Raw genomic sequence first — 10,158 nt, forward strand, 5'->3', positions numbered from 1 at the left:
ACCATACAACCTGGTTCTAGGAAACCAGGCTTCCAGGGAAACAGCACTGAACCATGAGCTAGGAGAACCAGCCTTGGTCCTGTCTACCTCTGTTCTCCCTGTAGCTTTGCGCTCTCTGCTCTCCCCAAGGCAGGTCCTGTGTCTGCAACAGAGCTGGACTGGAGATCACCGAGGCTGCCCAGGCTGCCAAGCATGCCCTGGGTCAGCACCAGAAGCAGGTCTCACAGGAGACTGGCTGATCACTGTCCACTTGGCCCCTTGTCAGAGAATTCTCAATAAGAATATGGCCTGCATCTGTTTCCCATGCTGAAACCCCAGCCCTCGAGGAGATGAGTAATTTGTGGAAGGTGTGACCTTTAGAGGGTGATGAGACACTATTGTGTGTGTGTTCTTATTTTTAAAAATCCCAGAGCTAGTAGCATTCCCACCATCACCTGTGAGAAGGCAGACTTTCCCCAGACACCTGCCTACACCTTGATCTGAGACCACCGACCCCAAGACTATGAGAAGGAAACTTGTTTGCAAAGCACCCAGATTCTGGTACTGTGTTAGAACATGGTCACAGAGGTGCCATGCCAGGGCTAGTAGAAGCCAGAGGCTCAGAGACGAGCAGGGTCTTGCCTGGAGTAGCACAGGTCTGTCAGTACTGGGGTGGACTGAGGCTGTGTAAATCACACACAATGAAATGATCCAGCAAGCGAGGGAGGGTCTGGTAGATGGCCAGTCTGAATTTGGTCACTGATGGATTCCATGTGCCCTGCCTTGTCCCAGACCCAGGAGAGTGAGGACAAGGGAAAAGGGTGAGGCTGTGCTGTGTCTATCCGAACTCCGTGCCCAGGAATGAAGAGGCTGTAGGGCAGGAGTGGCCTTTACCCAGGTCATTTACCTCTGGAAGCTGCAGGGGAGCTCAGAGTATGAGGCACCAGCTAGTGACTGCCGGATACAGAAGCTCAGCCCTGTGGCCTAGGGCAAGCACATACTCTGTAGCAGAAGGAGCTTTCCGCATCCAGACAAGATCCTCATAGACAATGCAGAATGATCAACTCTGTGTCAGCTCCCTTCTGCCACAGTCCTCAGTTATCACTCAAACACTGGCCAGGTACTGCTGTGGCAGCATTGGGCTGATATAGAATCCAAGGAGACTTCCTGACACTCGAGGTGGGCTTGGCTACTACAGAGCAGGCTGACGTAGGAGTAGAACTGAGGGACTGGGGAGCAGGCTCAGCTAATCAAATGTTTGCTGTGCAAACATGGAAACGTGAGCTCAGATGCCTCATACCCATGGTAAAAGCTTGGACACGGCATGTGCCTGTAATCCTGACACTGGCAAGTAGGGTGTGGGGCACAGAGAGGGAGAGCTCTGGACCTTGCTGGCCAGCCAGGCTGTTTAAATCCAAGAGCTCTGAGTTCAATGAGAGACACTGTCTCATCTGTATTTAAGAGAGAGAGAGAGAGAGAGAGAGAGAGAGAGAGAGAGAGAGAGAGAGAGAGAGAGAGAGAAGCTGGCACACACACACCTTTAATCCCAGCACCGGGAGCGCAGAGGCGGGTCTGAGTGATCGGCCAGACTGGTCTACAGAGCAAGTTCCAGGACAGCCAGGGTTACACAGAGGAAACCTTGTCTCAAAAAACCCCAAACAAACAAAAACAAAAAACAAAAATGAACAAGCCAAAAAGGAGAGTGACTAAAGAACACACCCCGTGTGGACCTCTGCGCTCACACACACTGCATTCACCACCCCATTTCCTGCCCCCACACCTGTGAGCGAGTGCAGGTGCTCCCCCACCCCACACACACACATAGGCATGTTCATGTACACACACACAGATCCCACAGTACATGACTATGCATAGAGACGGGCATGCCTGTGTACACACATGGGCATGTACACATGTATGTACACACACATATGCAAGTGCACACACATACATGCATTCCCCCCAACATTCAAGCACATATGCATGCACGCTTAAATAACTGTAAGAGCAGACCTAAAGCCTCTTCAGAGAGGACATCCTGTCACCGCCTACAGACAGCAGTTTCCAGACTCCTGAGGGTGCCTGCCTGCCTGTCTTGCTGGCACACACCTGTTCCCATCAGGCACACCTGGCCTGTGTGTCAGCACATCCCCCAACACATGCTCTGCTCAGGGGGAGAGGGAGGCAATGGTCATGGTGGAGCGTGTGTGCCCAGGCCATGTCTCACAGTTTCTGGTGTCAAGGGCCATCACTGGGGGCTGTAGACTGTTCCGTGTCTTGATGCACCATAATTGACTAAGCTAATTCCCTTTCACTGTACCTTTAGGCAACTTCTAACTTTAGACACGGTAGGCCCTGGTGGACGCACACCCTTTCTCAAGAGCACTGCCCAGGAGTCAAGCCGAGGCTGTCTCCATAGAACCCCTGCCTCAGCAGCTCTAGCATCCACCCCCTCTGCCCAAGGGCTCTCCCGGCATCAAGAGACTTTGTCTGTCTTGTGCAAGGAAGGACCAGAACTTTAACACCTCTGGCAGTCCTCAAGCAAGAGGGACAGTGGTTGGTCATTGGTCCTTAAGGTGGAATGATGAAATGTGTCTACACACAACTCACAGGATACCCAGCAGGATGGGGCCCAGATGCCACAGCAGAAACACACTCAGAAAATTCCACCCCTTACCCAAGGTATCTCTCTCCCAAGCTCACCTGTCTGTCTCTAACAGTTTCTTAGCATCTCCTTCTAAGTGAGCTAACCATAGCCATGTCCTTGGCTCAGGGTCTTCTTGGGGAGAGCAGGCTCAAGCTGCCCTGATTTCCTTCTTTCTTTCCTCTTGAGATAAGAGTCTCACTACGAGGCTGAGGTTGGCCTTGAACTCTTGACAATCCCTTTGCCTCCACCTTCTAAATGCTGGGATTATAGGCGTGAGCCACCATGCCTGGCTGGGGACACTTTGTTTTTGAAGGCTCAGGACTACACAGTTCTGAGTTACCATTTTGGCTCCATTTCTCCCCAAAGCTCTCTTAAAGGTAGAGAGAGCACAGGCTCAGAGTGGACGTCAAGCCCTGGCTCTGGTCTCCAACAAGCCACTCCACCCTATGCCATCTCAGTGTCCCCATATGAAAAGGGCCATCAGGTTACAAAGAGGCCACATACACATACAGTCCAAGGCCTGAAGGAGAACTGCAAGCCAGCCTGGCTTGGGTCCCCCACATCTGCTTCTCGTACAAGACTGACTGACAAACATAGCCACAACCCTACTGGGGTCTCAACCACTGTCGCCCTCTGCACAAGAGCTGTACAGAGGACCACACCTCCATGACCTCACCTTGTCCCCTGGAATCTGACACAAACTAAGTGAAGATTATGCCAGATTCACAAGTCCAAGTATTGTGGTGCAGTGAGGTGGGCTTCCCGGCCTTTCTGCTAGTGAGAGGCTGAACTTCCATCTCCACTGCTGAGCCTAGATCCACCCTGCACGTCTGATGCTTAGTGTCCAGAGCCTGCCTGTCACCCAGACCCTCCTGGAGTAGACAGGATTCCTTGCATCTGACTCAGACCCTGGGGCCGGGAAGCCACATCCCTTGGGGTGGCTGGGAGGGAGAAAGTGAGGCCAGGGAAATTCCCACACAGCTTTGAGATCCCCACCAGCTGGGATTTATACTCATCTTGGGAGGAGGGCAGTCCCCCCTGACCAGACCGGGCTAAGTCTGAAGCTCTGGGAGAGGGAGAGTGGGGGATAGGGAGGGAGGGAAGCCACAGGGAGCAGATACCCCAGCTGCAGCAAGCCCCAAAGCTGCTCTTCCTGGGACAGCCAGTGCCCTGAAGATGACCCCTCATCCACACCACTCTGTCTAGGTTCACCCTCACATCCATTTCTCCAGGAGCCATAGTCCAATAAACAAGAAAAAGGCAAACCTAACCGAATTCATTTAAATTTACGTAGCTTGATACATAAAGAAATCTGTTGTGGTAAAAATAGAAAAAGCGGCAGAACGGTTCCGTGTGTGCACTGGTGGTCACGCTCTCTCGCTAGTTCTGACTCCAGAGGGCCATTGGAACTAGCGCTAATTTATCTCAGATTAGCATCCCTCCTGGCAGCTCTCTGCTAGCTGCAAACTCTCTGGTTCCAGCTACCTGGTAAAAGTAAGTCCCACAGCGGCTGGCCAATTGCGGCTCCCTGCCCACAGACTCTGCCCACACTCCCAGCAACCGTCCCCTGGTAGTTAAAGTATAAACTCCCAACCACCCGGTAAAAATCAAGCGTCAACAAACCATAGCCCAACAATCAGATTTATATGTTAATTTCTCAATCTACAAGACACCCACAGAATAAATTCACTGCCAATTAATAAAGATAGAAACTGCTCACCTAGACAAAATAAAATTGACCTAGACCACCTGGATGGGAGTCACACTCCTCTGTCTCCATCTTCCTCCCTCGCTCCTCCTCCTCACTCCTTCCTCAACTTTTCTCCACCTACCGTTCCTTCTCATCCAATGATAGGCTTCACCTTATCCTGGACCCGCCTTGCTGTATAATGACTTCGTCCTACAGAAATCACGTCGTCATGTCATCAATATTAAAAGCAAAGTGTGACAAATTCCTTTCTTTTTTTGTATTGAGTGGCCATACAGTATACATCTCATAATTTCAGGACTTGTCCGTCGGACTGGCCATTTTTCAAAGTCACACCAGTCACTTGTGGCCATTGCACTGGACGGCATGACTATCACAACCCCAAGTTGACTAGGGGATTCTGGCTTCCCAGGAAGATTCCAGAAGATGCACCAGGTACCATGAGCTTCCTGAACTGGAGAGCCAGAGACAGCCAGTCTCCCAATAAGCTCTAGAGGCAAACGCTCTCTCTTTTGGGAAGACAAGTCAGTCAGTTCTGAGAGGCTGAGTAACTCTCCCAAAATCATGGAACATGATGAGGGCTTCTCACACACCTCCAGCACCCAGACCATTCTACCCAACATGGCGGAGCTTACTGTCTCATGGATGTCCAGACATACTAAGCCAGGAATGGCACACTCAGGGAGGGGTTTTCATCCACCTTTCCTCCACAGAGAAGTGGGAGACAGAGAGGAGGTGGGCTGGTAGTGCTTGGAGGCAATCTGCCCCTTCCCCTTCCCCTTCCCCTTCCCCTTCCCCTTCCCCTTCCCCTTCCCCTTCCCGTTCTTCCCCTTCCCCTTCCCGTTCTTCCCCTTCCCCTTCCCCTTCCCGTTCTTCCCCTTCCCCTTCCCGTTCTTCCCCTTCCCGTTCTTCCCCTTCCCCTTCCCGTTCTTCCCCTTCCCGTTCTTCCCCTTCCCGTTCTTCCCCTTCCCGTTCTTCCCCTTCCCCTTCCCCTTCCCCTTCCCCTTCCCCTTCCCCTTCCCCTTCCCCTTCCCCTTCCCCTTCCCCTGTCAAAGGCTTCTACAGGCAGTGTCTGGTGCTGCCCTGTCTTGCCTTGAGTGTTGTTGCTATGGGGCTTTTCTCACTTCTTCCAGACACGAGGGTAAGTAGGAACAGCGAGGCTAGGCAATGCCCCTCCTTATCACCCCCACCAAGACTCCCACATCCCAAAGCCACCACCATGGTGACTCTGGCGTAGCAGAAGTCCAAGCTCAGTGATGGAATGGAAGGACTACATGAAAGCATGACTTCCTGAGAGGCCAAAGTGTTGGCTGGAACCTGCCCCCTGACTGCAGGAGGAAGGCCCTGGGCAAGAGGGCTCTGGGAGATCTGTGTGTTCTGTTCCTCCTCCCAGGGACAAACACACTCTCCTATTGGGCCACTTCATCAATCCCCTCCCAGCCCTGAATCCATCTACCACCTATGGGTTCGGTCAAACCTGAGAGGTTCACATGGCAGACCCTTATGTCTGTGGCTCAGATGGGGTGCTGGGGTCCAGGAGGGGATGAGACTTGGCCCTCAGGTCACTGTCTGGGCATTGGCCATGGGAATGTGTCTAGCTTCCTTCTTGCTGTCAGGGATGAGTCAGGGCAAGGCCCCTGGAGAGGCCACAGCATTTGTCAGCCACAAAGCTCACGGGCCAGCCATGTTCCTGGAGAGACCTGAAGTCACAAATAGCAAGAGCATGGTCTACACAGTTGGTGAGAAGTGGATCCACAGTTGCTAGACAGGTCTGGGCATCTTTCAGTCATGAGGGGGGATGAGCCAGAGCCTTTGGGACTGGTGCAGGGAGGATGGGGAGTATGGTGGGGTAATGAGAGGACTGGTGAACATTTGGCTTTTTCTGGGGTTGCTGGTTTGAGTGGCTGTGGCAGGATGGTGATGTCACTCGCTGGAGTGTGAGCAGGGCTGGTAGGAAAGGCTGAGTGTGGCTGGGCAGGGTGAACCTAGGTTGAGAAGCGTAGGAGCTGGAGAGAGCCTGGGAAGAGCAGTGGTCACCAGGTCCACTGTCCCTAAGGAGAGTTTAACCCCATTGCCTGCCTTGTTTTCTCCACAGAACACCCACTCTGCAACTCGACCTTAACCTCCAGCTCACTGGCCTTACCCACAGGCAGCTCCCTGACTTGGGGTTGTGTCCATTGTTGGCTTGACTTTTCTCTAGGCTGTGTAGCTTAGAATATGGCTTACCTCGGGAGTGCACATACTGACGTAGGTATGAGGCTGAGAGGCCTGGGGTGTGTGCTGATGTAGACCACAGCCATGAGGAGAAGGTGACAGCCTCTGAGGGCATCTGTCCCTTCAGGGAAGTGGCACCCCAGCCTCAGAGCTCCTCTTTCATAGAAAGGAGGTGATTGCGTTCCTAGAACCGATGCATCAAAGTCCACAGACTGGGCAGCTCCAGTCACAGAAATGTGCTGTTTCACCTCAGGGGAAAGAGGCACAGCCAGAAACAGCCATTACATGAGACTTTAAGGATCATCTTCCCCAGGGCTCCCGATGGCAAACCAGTACCTTTGGAAGAAGTTCTATGGAGGGCCAGAGACCTGTCTTTTCACAGATGTCTGCCTTTCCCCCAAATTTCTCCTTCTAATAAGGACACCACCAGTCTTACAGGGTTAGGTCCTTCCTAATGACTTCACTTTAACTTGGTTAGACAGGAGGGTGACACATTCCCTTCCAGTCTGAGTTACATTGTGAGACCCTGTCTCAAAACAAAAACAAAAACAAACAAACAAACAAAACAAAAACCAAAAAAATACATCACCAAACAAAAAGACACTCATCCCATGTCCTGAGATACAAGGAACCAGGACTTCAGCATGAATTTGTAGTGTCAGGACCACTGAGGGTCCACGTAAGCTATAGTCCATGCCCAGCCCTACTCTGGTGACTCAAGGGACACCCTAGCTCCCCTGGGGTGAACCTGGCTGCACACTAGTCCTGTAATGAGCTACACTATGATGCAGAGTGACGATGCTCCCACCTCCATACTCCGGTTTAACCAGGCTGGGCGGCACAGGCACTGGGGATTTTGGTAAACTCTGGTGAATCTGTCCTGCAGGCAGACATGACCGTCTGTGTGCCCAGTCTGTGGGTACTTCATTTTGTTGCCTCATCAGCAAGTCCTAGCCTGACTGGCAAAGCTGCCAGCATCTGCCCAGATCCAGACTGCTCCGATGGAGCCAGGTGAAGGCAGACAAGGTAACAAAGGATCGTTTGTCCCTGATCCTCCACCCAGAGGTGGAGCCTGTAGGCCTGGGCTGGCCGTGGACAGGGAAGGGCTGTAGGAATTTCCCAGGCACCTTTCCCAGGGTCGCATCAGGAAGTCCTCACAGATCAGTCTGTCACACAGAAGAGATGGGCGTTTGAGCCTTGGGATTCTTTTATTGCAATCTTTAAAAGCATCTATTGCTTTTTTATTTATGTGCACGTGTGTGCGCCTTTGTCGGTTTTATGTGCACCATGTGGATGAAGAGAGTGTAAGTACCTAGCGCTGGAGAACTGGAGTTAGCGGCGGTGGTATGGGCGCTGGGAACTGAACCTCAATCATGGGTGAGAGCAGTAAGTTCTCTTAACTGCTGAGCCATCTCGGTCCCAGCCCCACGATCCTAAGGTAAATCTGAAAGAGGTCAAAGAATAAGATGTCTCAAGGAAGGACAGGGCAGGTAGTCAGAAGGAAGCAAGAAAGAACAGCACCTGTTGGTAGAGAAATCTCTTCCTACTGTATGGATGTCACACCTGTCAATCAAAGCTGATTGGCCTGTAGCTGAGACAGGAAATAGAAGATGGGACATCTGATAGGCAGAGAGAGTTCTGGGATAGAGCGGTGTGTGGGAAGATTGCGTCAAGGGAATGGGAAGGAGGACACATGTGGAACCTGAGCTGAGGTAATCTACCACGTGGTAAAACTTAGTCTAGAATAAATGGGATATTTAGTTATGATCTTACTGGGGGGGGGGGGGGGCAGCCAAAGCTATGGGGTAGGTATTTGTAAACAAATTTGGGTCTCTGAGTCGTTATTTCTGGGAACGGGGGCATGGGAGGAAAAACATATCCCTGTCACCTGTCAGCAATATGTTCTTAGGCAAGCGATGTAACTTCTCTAAACCTCACTTTCCACATCTGCGAAATGGGAATTGTAGAGCCAACACCATATTGTGTGCCTGTGCATATTTATATATGTGGTGGTGTGGTGGGTGGCCTGTGAGAAGCCACATCAGGGCTGGCCAGCATGGCACCGTGCTTCCTTCCATTTCCATCCATCCATCCACATGAGGTGAGATCAGTCCGTTCCACATCTCCTTCATCCCTTACCGGGCTGCACACACCACACTCCTGCCCCAGACCAGACCACCTGTACGTAGTTTTGCACCCGTCTTCTGTCCTCTAGACAGAGGAGCTGGAGGGAGGGGCCTGGGGCCCAGACTCCAGGGTTTGTACAGTCTCCAGCTGTAGGCCCCTTCTGAGAAGCACTGCTGGGCAAAGATAAGTATCTCAGGGGTTCTCGAGAAGTCCCTCGCACAGCGGAGCAGCTTAGGCATGCTTTGTTCCGACAGGTGTTAGGAAGTGCTCACGCTGTGTCGGGTTCTGATCTCCCTCAGACAGGGCAATCTTGGCAGGTAGTAGGCACCAAGTCCCATGCATTCCTGCAATCCCCCCCCCCCCCCGCCATCCCACCTGGTCCTGTACAAAGTCTGGCACAGACAATGCTTTGGTTAAGTGTATGAGTGAGTGAGGCCATGCTGAGAGAACTCATGAGTGTGTGAAAGCAAGCCCGAACCCCAACCCTCAAGGCAGAGAAGCTGGTAGGTAAGTACCCAATAGCATGCCTTGGGCAGCAGTCCCAGAAGCACCAGCCTCTGGCTGGGTGAGTTCAGGAGTCCAGTCAGTGATAGAGACCACCTGGAGACACTGGAAGAAAGTCTCCTTTGAATATTTTCTGTACACCAGAAAGAAGTGGGGAAGGAGTGGTTGGGAACGGACTGGCCAAGGCACACAGCCACTTAGTGGCACAGCAGCCTAGTGCCCAAGTCTCTTGCTCTCTGACCACCAGGGGTCCTGCCCTCAAGGCCAACTTACTCTGACTACTGGGGGAAGGAAGCAGAAGGTTCTGGAAACCATAACCAGGGAGAGCGGTTGGGAAGCTGGAATACAGATCAACATCTGGAGAAAACACAGAGGCTCTATGTATGTCTTCCTTCTTTTATTCATTCATTCATTCATTCACAATTCACTTATTCCTTTCATTCATTCAAAATTCATCTATTCAACAAACTCTCTGAAAAGTCTTCCCAGGTCACACCTAGGGCAGAGCTCCAGGGTGCAGTGCTGAATCTGACCTGCCTGCACCTGCCTCAGAGTAGCTCCCAGAAATAGAGGGCAGGACTGGTGCCAGGCCATAGTGCTGTCTGTGAGTGGAAGCTGAGGTGGGGCTGGGTGGGCAGAGCAAAGAGTCTGGGAACAGCTGCAGAGACATGCCTTCCCTGATTATGGTGGAGCATCTGGGCACCTAGAGCCAACACAGAGACCTATGGCCTCCAGGAATACAGTGAGGAATACAGGCAAAGAGACATTCGCATTCATCTGGAGGCCTGGGAGTATAGCTCGGTTGGTAAAGTGGCTGCCTAGTATGAATGAAACTTGGGTTCCATCCTCAGCACCTCATAAACTGGGCAAGACATCACACAACTGTAGTTCTAGCCCTAAGGAGACAGGGGCAGTTCAAAGTCATCCTTGGCGACATAGCTAGTTTGAGGCAGGCCTCAACTTAAGACCCTGCCTCTAA

Source organism: Rattus norvegicus, chromosome 1, assembly GCF_021556685.1.
Source record: "Rattus norvegicus strain SHRSP/BbbUtx chromosome 1, alternate assembly SHRSP_T2T, whole genome shotgun sequence".
NCBI lineage: Eukaryota > Metazoa > Chordata > Mammalia > Rodentia > Muridae > Rattus > Rattus norvegicus.